Source organism: Dendrobates tinctorius, unplaced genomic scaffold, assembly GCF_039654945.1.
Source record: "Dendrobates tinctorius isolate UK_male_01 unplaced genomic scaffold, ASM3965494v1 ptg000184l, whole genome shotgun sequence".
NCBI lineage: Eukaryota > Metazoa > Chordata > Amphibia > Anura > Dendrobatidae > Dendrobates > Dendrobates tinctorius.
Window position 1 is genome coordinate 19,221,291 of NW_027361851.1, and position 12,754 is coordinate 19,234,044.

The 12,754-nt window shown below is 35.0% G+C and overlaps 2 non-coding genes across 2 annotated transcripts; both read right to left on the reverse strand.

Moving 5' to 3' along the window:
* Positions 1-1,570: 1,570 nt before the first annotated feature.
* Positions 1,571-1,643, reverse strand: TRNAF-GAA (transfer RNA phenylalanine (anticodon GAA)). Its single transcript has one exon. It is a non-coding gene; the product is annotated as a tRNA-Phe (tRNA).
* A 6,765-nt stretch (positions 1,644-8,408) lies between these two features.
* On the reverse strand, positions 8,409-8,491 carry TRNAL-CAG (transfer RNA leucine (anticodon CAG)). Its single transcript has one exon. It is a non-coding gene; the product is annotated as a tRNA-Leu (tRNA).
* Between the last annotated feature and the right edge of the window lie 4,263 nt (positions 8,492-12,754).

Here is a 12,754-nt window from a genome sequence, read left to right on the forward strand (position 1 = left end):
AAAAGAGACAAAAATTTAGAGAAAATATTTTATTGATTGTTAATGTTAAAAGTGAGACCATTTGTCCCAAAATGTGCTGAAACATGTCAGAATGACATGGGCATTTCACATTTTTTAAAATATGATTAGCTACTTGTTACGTTTTTGTTTATTAAGTATCGTTATGGTCTATTGATGTATGAGGTGAAAACTATGAAAGTAGACTTACCAGCAAATCCGTTTCTAGATATATTTCATGACAGCACTGTAGAAGGTTGATTCCCTACCCTAATAGGGACAGAGAACACAAAGAGGTGAAATAGTCCCTCCTCATTGACTGTCCAAAGGATTTTTCTAGTGCCAAAAGAACAACAGACATATGCACAAAAAATCTGTTTGATGTTCCTACAGTTCTTTTTTGAGAGGACAAATTCAGATTCACTCCAAAGACTCTCAGGAAATTTTTCAAAACCACATTACTAAGTTTTGTTTGACCTCATCTAATCAATAAATGAAGAAAAAAGTTTCTTGCAATTAAAAGTTGATGTCAGAGGTGGGATTTGAACCACTTGTAAACGGTGAAGAAAAAGCATTTTGCCGAAACCCGGGATTGGACCAAGAACCTTTAGATCTTCAGTCTAACGCTCTCCCAACTGAGCTATTTCAGCCATATCTATACATTTTCTGGGGGGTTTGACACTCTGCAAATGTCAAGTGTCACACCTGGAGGGATATATTATAATTTTTCATTTGACTGTTTTTTGAAGCATGATTTCTATTTGAAACACCTTCCATTTTGCTGTACATATTTAATAACATTCATTAACTATTTGTGAATGAGTAGAAAAAGACAGCAATTTTGCCATTGAATTTTTACATTTTCAGTTTGTCTCCATGCACCAGTATAATTCTGACCCTGTGCTTCTAGAATAGGTCATGGTCGCACATAAAACACAATTTGCATGCATAATGTTACATCAAGTTTTATTTTTTATGAGATGCAAACAATTGGAGCAAAAAAGAGACAAAAATTTAGAGAAAATATTTTATTGATTTTTAATGTTAAAAGTGAGACCATTTGTCCCAAAATGTGCTGAAACATGTCAGAATGACATGGGCATTTCACATTTTTTAAACTATGATTACCTACTTGTTACGTTTTTGTTTATTAAGTATCGTTATGGTCTATTGATGTATGAGGTGAAAACTATGAAAGTAGACTTACCAGCAAATCCGTTTCTAGATATATTTCATGACAGCACTGTAGAAGGTTGATTCCCTACCCTAATAGGGACAGAGAACACAAAGAGGTGAAATAGTCCCTCCTCATTGACTGTCCAAAGGATTTTTCTAGTGCCAAAAGAACAACAGACATATGCACAAAAAATCTGTTTGATGTTCCTACAGTTCTTTTTTGAGAGGACAAATTCAGATTCACTCCAAAGACTCTCAGGAAATTTTTCAAAACCACATTACTAAGTTTTGTTTGACCTCATCTAATCAATAAATGAAGAAAAAAGTTTCTTGAAATTAAAAGTTGATGTCAGAGGTGGGATTTGAACCACTTGTAAACGGTGAAGAAAAAGCATTTTGCCGAAACCCGGGATTGGACCAGGGACCTTTAGATCTTCAGTCTAACGCTCTCCCAACTGAGCTATTTCGGCCATATCTATACAATTTCTGGGGGGTTTGACACTCTGCAAATGTCAAGTGTGACACCTGGAGGGATATATTATAATTTTTCATTTGACTGTTTTTTGAAGCATGATTTCTATTTGAAACGCCTTCCATTTTGCTGTACATATTTAATAACATTCATTAACTATTTGTGAATGAGTAGAAAAAGACAGCAATTTTGCCATTGAAGTTTTACATTTTCAGTTTGTCTCCATGCACCAGTATAATTCTGACCCTGTGCTTCTAGAATAGGTCATGGTCGCACATAAAACACAATTTGCATGCATAATGTTACATCAAGTTTTATTTTTTATGAGATGCAAACAATTGGAGCAAAAAAGAGACAAAAATTTAGAGAAAATATTTTATTGATTTTTAATGTTAAAAGTGAGACCATTTGTCCCAAAATGTGCTGAAACATGTCAGAATGACATGGGCATTTCACATTTTTTAAACTATGATTACCTACTTGTTACGTTTTTGTTTATTAAGTATCGTTATGGTCTATTGATGTATGAGGTGAAAACTATGAAAGTAGACTTACCAGCAAATCCGTTTCTAGATATATTTCATGACAGCACTGTAGAAGGTTGATTCCCTACCCTAATAGGGACAGAGAACACAAAGAGGTGAAATAGTCCCTCCTCATTGACTGTCCAAAGGATTTTTCTAGTGCCAAAAGAACAACAGACATATGCACAAAAAATCTGTTTGATGTTCCTAGAGTTCTTTTTTGAGAGGACAAATTCAGATTCACTCCAAAGACTCTCAGGAAATTTTTCAAAACCACATTACTAAGTTTTGTTTGACCTCATCTAATCAATAAATGAAGAAAAAAGTTTCTTGAAATTAAAAGTTGATGTCAGAGGTGGGATTTGAACCACTTGTAAACGGTGAAGAAAAAGCATTTTGCCGAAACCCGGGATTGGACCAAGGACCTTTAGATCTTCAGTCTAACGCTCTCCCAACTGAGCTATTTCAGCCATATCTATACATTTTCTGGGGGGTTTGACACTCTGCAAATGTCAAGTGTCACACCTGGAGGGATATATTATAATTTTTCATTTGACTGTTTTTTGAAGCATGATTTCTATTTGAAACACCTTCCATTTTGCTGTACATATTTAATAACATTCATTAACTATTTGTGAATGAGTAGAAAAAGACAGCAATTTTGCCATTGAATTTTTACATTTTCAGTTTGTCTCCATGCACCAGTATAATTCTGACCCTGTGCTTCTAGAATAGGTCATGGTCGCACATAAAACACAATTTGCATGCATAATGTTACATCAAGTTTTATTTTTTATGAGATGCAAACAATTGGAGCAAAAAAGAGACAAAAATTTAGAGAAAATATTTTATTGATTTTTAATGTTAAAAGTGAGACCATTTGTCCCAAAATGTGCTGAAACATGTCAGAATGACATGGGCATTTCACATTTTTTAAACTATGATTACCTACTTGTTACGTTTTTGTTTATTAAGTATCGTTATGGTCTATTGATGTATGAGGTGAAAACTATGAAAGTAGACTTACCAGCAAATCCGTTTCTAGATATATTTCATGACAGCACTGTAGAAGGTTGATTCCCTACCCTAATAGGGACAGAGAACACAAAGAGGTGAAATAGTCCCTCCTCATTGACTGTTCAAAGGATTTTTCTAGTGCCAAAAGAACAACAGACATATGCACAAAAAATCTGTTTGATGTTCCTAGAGTTCTTTTTTGAGAGGACAAATTCAGATTCACTCCAAAGACTCTCAGGAAATTTTTCAAAACCACATTACTAAGTTTTGTTTGACCTCATCTAATCAATAAATGAAGAAAAAAGTTTCTTGAAATTAAATGTTGATGTCAGAAGTGGGATTTGAACCCACGCCTCCAGGGGAGACTGCGACCTGAACGCAGCGCCTTAGACCTCTCGGCCGTCCTGACTTCGATATGCAACTGGAACTTAACTTGTCACACCACCCCAAAAAAGTCAATAAATAACATTTTTTATATGCGTACTTTTCGTCTGCATTAATTTTTAAACCTCCATTTATTTTGTTTGGATATTAGAAATGTTAGATTTCTCACAAATGCGGTGATGCACCACATTTCTTCAGAAACTACTGTTTGGCCACACAGCAGGGCTTTGAAAGGAAGAGCCCTATTTGGGTTTTGCAATGCAGATTTTGCAGGAATACCTTGCAGATGAAATTTGCAGAGTACCAAAACAGCGGAAAATCTCCCAAAGTGACCACATTTTAGAAATTATTTTGCACAATGAGTTAATCAACACCTGCAATTACTATTGTCAGCCTATAGGTGTTTTCACTCTGAACCATCCAGCATTGCAAGTATGCCAGTTTAGTGCCCAGCTTTTGCTTGCAGAGACAAGCAACCCATACAGTTTTAAGTGGGCTCTACTCACTGGAGCAATGTCAAATATGTAGATGCTTTGTCTCACCATTAAAGTAGAAACCTCCTATATTTCAAATTAAAGATGACGGACCTGTGTGGAGCTTGTGTTTTTTGCCTTTTTGACTTTGTCCACAGCATATTTTTTAAGGACATTTGTCTCAGTAATGCCTCAGTGTTTCAAAGTCAAACAAGCTGACTATAATCATTCAGCTAGTGTCTGATAAGTGCTGTCTGTTTCAGCTATCAGGTTACCTTTTAATCCTCTTACAGCTAAGTCAATCTGAAATAAAACAAAATAGAGGAAAAATTACTAAAAAACATTCATGTGTTCAAAAGGAAAAAGTTACCGTTTCTCAAATTTTTAACATTTTGTTTTCTGTAGATAGTTAAGATTTTTAGGCCTTTTGATCATGATCAGTCCATGTGCTTTGTTTAATATCTCCTTAAAATGTAAACGGTGAAGTAAAAGCATTTTGCCGAAACCCGGGACCTTTAGATATTCAGTCTAACGCTCTCCCAACTGAGCTATTTCGGCCATTTGTATACATTTTCTGGGGGGTTTGACACTCTGCAAATGTCAAGTGTCACACCTGGAGGGATATATTATAATTTTTCATTTGACTGTTTTTTGAAGCATGATTTCTATTTGAAACGCCTTCCATTTTGCTGCACATATTTAATAACATTCATTAACTATTTGTGAATGAGTAGAAAAAGACAGCAATTTTGCCATTGAATTTTTACATTTTCAGTTTGTCTCCATGCACCAGTATAATTCTGACCCCGTGCTTCTAGAATAGGTCATGGTCGCACATAAAACACAATTTGCATGCATAATGTTACATCAAGTTTTATTTTTTATGAGATGCAAACAATTGGAGCAAAAAAGAGACAAAAATTTAGAGAAAATATTTTATTGATTGTTAATGTTAAAAGTGAGACCATTTGTCCCAAAATGTGCTGAAACATGTCAGAATGACATGGGCATTTCACATTTTTTAAAATATGATTAGCTACTTGTTACGTTTTTGTTTATTAAGTATCGTTATGGTCTATTGATGTATGAGGTGAAAACTATGAAAGTAGACTTACCAGCAAATCCGTTTCTAGATATATTTCATGACAGCACTGTAGAAGGTTGATTCCCTACCCTAATAGGGACAGAGAACACAAAGAGGTGAAATAGTCCCTCCTCATTGACTGTCCAAAGGATTTTTCTAGTGCCAAAAGAACAACAGACATATGCACAAAAAATCTGTTTGATGTTCCTAGAGTTCTTTTTTGAGAGGACAAATTCAGATTCACTCCAAAGACTCTCAGGAAATTTTTCAAAACCACATTACTAAGTTTTGTTTGACCTCATCTAATCAATAAATGAAGAAAAAAGTTTCTTGAAATTAAAAGTTGATGTCAGAGGTGGGATTTGAACCACTTGTAAACGGTGAAGAAAAAGCATTTTGCCGAAACCCGGGATTGGACCAAGGACCTTTAGATCTTCAGTCTAACGCTCTCCCAACTGAGCTATTTCAGCCATATCTATACATTTTCTGGGGGGTTTGACACTCTGCAAATGTCAAGTGTCACACCTGGAGGGATATATTATAATTTTTCATTTGACTGTGTTTTGAAGCATGATTTCTATTTGAAACACCTTCCATTTTGCTGTACATATTTAATAACATTCATTAACTTTGTGAATGAGTAGAAAAAGACAGCAATTTTGCCATTGAATTTTTACATTTTCAGTTTGTCTCCATGCACCAGTATAATTCTGACCCTGTGCTTCTAGAATAGGTCATGGTCGCACATAAAACACAATTTGCATGCATAATGTTACATCAAGTTTTATTTTTTATGAGATGCAAACAATTGGAGCAAAAAAGAGACAAAAATTTAGAGAAAATATTTTATTGATTTTTAATGTTAAAAGTGAGACCATTTGTCCCAAAATGTGCTGAAACATGTCAGAATGACATGGGCATTTCACATTTTTTAAACTATGATTACCTACTTGTTACGTTTTTGTTTATTAAGTATCGTTATGGTCTATTGATGTATGAGGTGAAAACTATGAAAGTAGACTTACCAGCAAATCCGTTTCTAGATATATTTCATGACAGCACTGTAGAAGGTTGATTCCCTACCCTAATAGGGACAGAGAACACAAAGAGGTGAAATAGTCCCTCCTCATTGACTGTCCAAAGGATTTTTCTAGTGCCAAAAGAACAACAGACATATGCACAAAAAATCTGTTTAATGTTCCTACAGTTCTTTTTTGAGAGGACAAATTCAGATTCACTCCAAAGACTCTCAGGAAATTTTTCAAAACCACATTACTAAGTTTTGTTTGACCTCATCTAATCAATAAATGAAGAAAAAAGTTTCTTGAAATTAAAAGTTGATGTCAGAGGTGGGATTTGAACCACTTGTAAACGGTGAAGAAAAAGCATTTTGCTGAAACCCGGGATTGGACCAAGGACCTTTAGATCTTCAGTCTAACGCTCTCCCAACTGAGCTATTTCAGCCATATCTATACATTTTCTGGGGGGTTTGACACTCTGCAAATGTCAAGTGTCACACCTGGAGGGATATATTATAATTTTTCATTTGACTGTTTTTTGAAGCATGATTTCTATTTGAAACACCTTCCATTTTGCTGTACATATTTAATAACATTCATTAACTATTTGTGAATGAGTAGAAAAAGACAGCAATTTTGCCATTGAATTTTTACATTTTCAGTTTGTCTCCATGCACCAGTATAATTCTGACCCTGTGCTTCTAGAATAGGTCATGGTCGCACATAAAACACAATTTGCATGCATAATGTTACATCAAGTTTTATTTTTTATGAGATGCAAACAATTGGAGCAAAAAAGAGACAAAAATTTAGAGAAAATATTTTATTGATTTTTAATGTTAAAAGTGAGACCATTTGTCCCAAAATGTGCTGAAACATGTCAGAATGACATGGGCATTTCACATTTTTTAAACTATGATTACCTACTTGTTACGTTTTTGTTTATTAAGTATCGTTATGGTCTATTGATGTATGAGGTGAAAACTATGAAAGTAGACTTACCAGCAAATCCGTTTCTAGATATATTTCATGACAGCACTGTAGAAGGTTGATTCCCTACCCTAATAGGGACAGAGAACACAAAGAGGTGAAATAGTCCCTCCTCATTGACTGTCCAAAGGATTTTTCTAGTGCCAAAAGAACAACAGACATATGCACAAAAAATCTGTTTGATGTTCCTACAGTTCTTTTTTGAGAGGACAAATTCAGATTCACTCCAAAGACTCTCAGGAAATTTTTCAAAACCACATTACTAAGTTTTGTTTGACCTCATCTAATCAATAAATGAAGAAAAAGGTTTCTTGAAATTAAAAGTTGATGTCAGAGGTGGGATTTGAACCACTTGTAAACGGTGAAGAAAAAGCATTTTGCCGAAACCCGGGACCTTTAGATCTTCAGTCTAACGCTCTCCCAACTGAGCTATTTCGGCCATATCTATACAATTTCTGGGGGGTTTGACACTCTGCAAATGTCAAGTGTGACACCTGGAGGGATATATTATAATTTTTCATTTGACTGTTTTTTGAAGCATGATTTCTATTTGAAACGCCTTCCATTTTGCTGTACATATTTAATAACATTCATTAACTATTTGTGAATGAGTAGAAAAAGACAGCAATTTTGCCATTGAAGTTTTACATTTTCAGTTTGTCTCCATGCACCAGTATAATTCTGACCCTGTGCTTCTAGAATAGGTCATGGTCGCACATAAAACACAATTTGCATGCATAATGTTACATCAAGTTTTATTTTTTATGAGATGCAAACAATTGGAGCAAAAAAGAGACAAAAATTTAGAGAAAATATTTTATTGATTTTTAATGTTAAAAGTGAGACCATTTGTCCCAAAATGTGCTGAAACATGTCAGAATGACATGGGCATTTCACATTTTTTAAACTATGATTACCTACTTGTTACGTTTTTGTTTATTAAGTATCGTTATGGTCTATTGATGTATGAGGTGATAACTATGAAAGTAGACTTACCAGCAAATCCGTTTCTAGATATATTTCATGACAGCACTGTAGAAGGTTGATTCCCTACCCTAATAGGGACAGAGAACACAAAGAGGTGAAATAGTCCCTCCTCATTGACTGTCCAAAGGATTTTTCTAGTGCCAAAAGAACAACAGACATATGCACAAAAAATCTGTTTGATGTTCCTAGAGTTCTTTTTTGAGAGGACAAATTCAGATTCACTCCAAAGACTCTCAGGAAATTTTTCAAAACATGAAGATAAAGTTTCTTGAAATTAAATGTTGATGTCAGAAGTGGGATTTGAACCCACGCCTCCAGGGGAGACTGCGACCTGAACGCAGCGCCTTAGACCACTCGGCCATCCTGACTTCGATATGCAATTAGAACTTAACTCCTTCCATGCTAGTCAGCAGAAATGTTACCATTCCTTGTGATTAAAAACTTGTCACACCACCCCAAAAAAGTCAATTAATAACATTTTTTATATGCGTACTTTTCGTCTGCATTAATTTTTAAACCTCCATTTATTTTGTTTGGATATTAGAAATGTTAGATTTCTCACAAATGCGGTGATGCACCACATTTCTTCAGAAACTACTGTTTGGCCACACAGCAGGGCTTTGAAAGGAAGAGCCCTATTTGGGTTTTGCAATGCAGATTTTGCAGGAATACCTTGCAGATGAAATTTGCAGAGTACCAAAACAGCGGAAAATCTCCCAAAGTGACCACATTTTAGAAATTATTTTGCACAATGAGTTAATCAACACCTGCAATTACTATTGTCAGCCTATAGGTGTTTTCACTCTGAACCATCCAGCATTGCAAGTATGCCAGTTTAGTGCCCAGCTTTTGCTTGCAGAGACAAGCAACCCATACAGTTTTAAGTGGGCTCTACTCACTGGAGCAATGTCAAATATGTAGATGCTTTGTCTCACCATTAAAGTAGAAACCTCCTATATTTCAAATTAAAGATGACGGACCTGTGTGGAGCTTGTGTTTTTTGCCTTTTTGACTTTGTCCACAGCATATTTTTTAAGGACATTTGTCTCAGTAATGCCTCAGTGTTTCAAAGTCAAACAAGCTGACTATAATCATTCAGCTAGTGTCTGATAAGTGCTGTCTGTTTCAGCTATCAGGTTACCTTTTAATCCTCTTACAGCTAAGTCAATCTGAAATAAAACAAAATAGAGGAAAAATTACTAAAAAACATTCATGTGTTCAAAAGGAAAAAGTTACCGTTTCTCAAATTTTTAACATTTTGTTTTCTGTAGATAGTTAAGATTTTTAGGCCTTTTGATCATGATCAGTCCATGTGCTCTGTTTAATATCTCCTTAAAATGTAAACGGTGAAGAAAAAGCATTTTGCCAAAACCCGGGATTGGACCAGGGACCTTTAGATATTCAGTCTAACGCTCTCCCAACTGAGCTATTTCGGCCATATCTATACATTTTCTGGGGGGTTTGACACTCTGCAAATGTCAAGTGTCACACCTGGAGGGATATATTATAATTTTTCATTTGACTGTTTTTTGAAGCATGATTTCTATTTGAAACGCCTTCCATTTTGCTGTACATATTTAATAACATTCATTAACTATTTGTGAATGAGTAGAAAAAGACAGCAATTTTGCCATTGAATTTTTACATTTTCAGTTTGTCTGCATGCACCAGTATAATTCTGACCCTGTGCTTCTAGAATAGGTCATGGTCGCACATAAAACACAATTTGCATGCATAATGTTACATCAAGTTTTATTTTTTATGAGATGCAAACAATTGGAGCAAAAAAGAGACAAAAATTTAGAGAAAATATTTTATTGATTGTTAATGTTAAAAGTGAGACCATTTGTCCCAAAATGTGCTGAAACATGTCAGAATGACATGGGCATTTCACATTTTTTAAACTATGATTACCTACTTGTTAAGTTTTTGTTTATTAAGTATCGTTATGGTCTATTGATGTATGAGGTGAAAACTATGAAAGTAGACTTACCAGCAAATCCGTTTCTAGATATATTTCATGACAGCACTGTAGAAGGTTGATTCCCTACCCTAATAGGGACAGAGAACACAAAGAGGTGAAATAGTCCCTCCTCATTGTCTGTCCAAAGGATTTTTCTAGTGCTAAAAGAACAACAGACATATGCACAAAAAATCTGTTTGATGTTCCTAGAGTTCTTTTTTGAGAGGACAAATTCAGATTCACTCCAAAGACTCTCAGGAAATTTTTCAAAACCACATTACTAAGTTTTGTTTGACCTCATCTAATCAATAAATGAAGAAAAAAGTTTCTTGAAATTAAATGTTGATGTCAGAAGTGGGATTTGAACCCAGGTCTTCAGGGGAGACTGCGACCTGAACGCAGCACCTTAGACCGCTCGGCCATCCTGACTTCGATATGCAATTGGAACTTAACTCCTTCCATGCTAGTCAGCAGAAATGTTACCATTCCTTGTGATTAAAAACTTGACACACCACCCCAAAAAAGTCAATTAATAACATTTTTTATATGCGTACTTTTCGTCTGCATTAATTTTTAAACCTCCATTTATTTTGTTTGGATATTAGAAATGTTAGATTTCTCACAAATGCGGTGATGCACCACATTTCTTCAGAAACTACTGTTTGGCCACACAGCAGGGCTTTGAAAGGAAGAGCCCTATTTGGGTTTTGCAATGCAGATTTTGCAGGAATACCTTGCAGATGAAATTTGCAGAGTACCAAAACAGCAGAAAACCTCCCAAAGTGACCACATTTTAGAAATTATTTTGCACAATGAGTTAATCAACACCTGCAATTACTATTGTCAGCCTATAGGTGTTTTCACTCTGAACCATCCAGCATTGCAAGTATGCCAGTTTAGTGCCCAGCTTTTGCTTGCAGAGACAAGCAACCCATACATTTTTAAGTGGGCTCTACTCACTGGAGCAATGTCAAATATGTAGATGCTTTGTCTCACCATTAAAGTAGAAACCTCCTATATTTCAAATTAAAGATGACAGACCTGTGTGGAGCTTGTGTTTTTTGCCTTTTTGATTTTGTCCACAGCATATTTTTTAAGGACATTTGTCTCAGTAATGCCTCAGTGTTTCAAAGTCAAACAAGCTGACTATAATCATTCAGCTAGTGTCTGATAAGTGCTGTCTGTTTCAGCTATCAGGTTACCTTTTAATCCTCTTACAGCTAAGTCAATCTGAAATAAAACAAAATAGAGGAAAAATTACTAAAAAACATTCATGTGTTCAAAAGGAAAAAGTTACCGTTTCTCAAATTTTTAACATTTTGTTTTCTGTAGATAGTTAAGATTTTTAGGCCTTTTGATCATGATCAGTCCATGTGCTTTGTTTAATATCTCCTTAAAATGTAAACGATGAAGAAAAAGCATTTTGCCGAAACCCGGGACCTTTAGATCTTCAGTCTAACGCTCTCCCAACTGAGCTATTTCAGCCATATCTATACATTTTTTGGGGGGTTTGACACTCTGCAAATGTCAAGTGTCACACCTGGAGGGATATATTATAATTTTTCATTTGACTGTTTTTTGAAGCATGATTTCTATTTGAAACGCCTTCCATTTTGTTGTACATATTTAATAACATTCATTAACTATTTGTGAATGAGTAGAAAAAGACAGCAATTTTGCCATTGAATTTTTACATTTTCAGTTTGTCTCCATGCACCAGTATAATTCTGACCCTGTGCTTCTAGAATAGGTCATGGTCGCACATAAAACACAATTTGCATGCATAATGTTACATCAAGTTTTATTTTTTATGAGATGCAAACAATTGGAGCAAAAAAGAGACAAAAATTTAGAGAAAATATTTTATTGATTGTTAATGTTAAAAGTGAGACCATTTGTCCCAAAATGTGCTGAAACATGTCAGAAGGACATGGGCATTTCACATTTTTTAAACTATGATTACCTACTTGTTAAGTTTTTGTTTATTAAGTATCGTTATGGTCTATTGATGTATGAGGTGAAAACTATGAAGGTAGACTTACCAGCAAATCCGTTTCTAGATATATTTCATGACAGCACTGTAGAAGGTTGATTCCCTACCCTAATAGGGACAGAGAGCACAAAGAGGTGAAATAGTCCCTCCTCATTGACTGTCCAAAGGATTTTTCTAGTGCCAAAAGAACAACAGACATATGCACAAAAAAATCTGTTTGATGTTTTTTGAGAGGACAAATTCAGATTCACTCCAAAGACTCTCAGGAAATTTTTCAAAACCACATTACTAAGTTTTGTTTGACCTCATCTAATCAATAAATGAAGATAAAGTTTCTTGAAATGAAATGTTGATGTCAGAAGTGGGATTTGAACCCACGTCTCCAGGGGAGACTGCTACCTGAACGCAGCACCTTAGACCGCTCGGCCATCCTGACTTCGATATGCAATTGGAACTTAACTCCTTCCATGCTAGTCAGCAGAAATGTTACCATTCCTTGTGATTAAAAACTTGTCACACCACCCCAAAAAAGTCAATAAATAACATTTTTTATATGCGTACTTTTCGTCTGCATTAATTTTTAAACCTCCATTTATTTTGTTTGGATATTAGAAATGTTAGATTTCTCACAAATGCGGTGATGCACCACATTTCTTCAGAAACTACTGTTTGGCC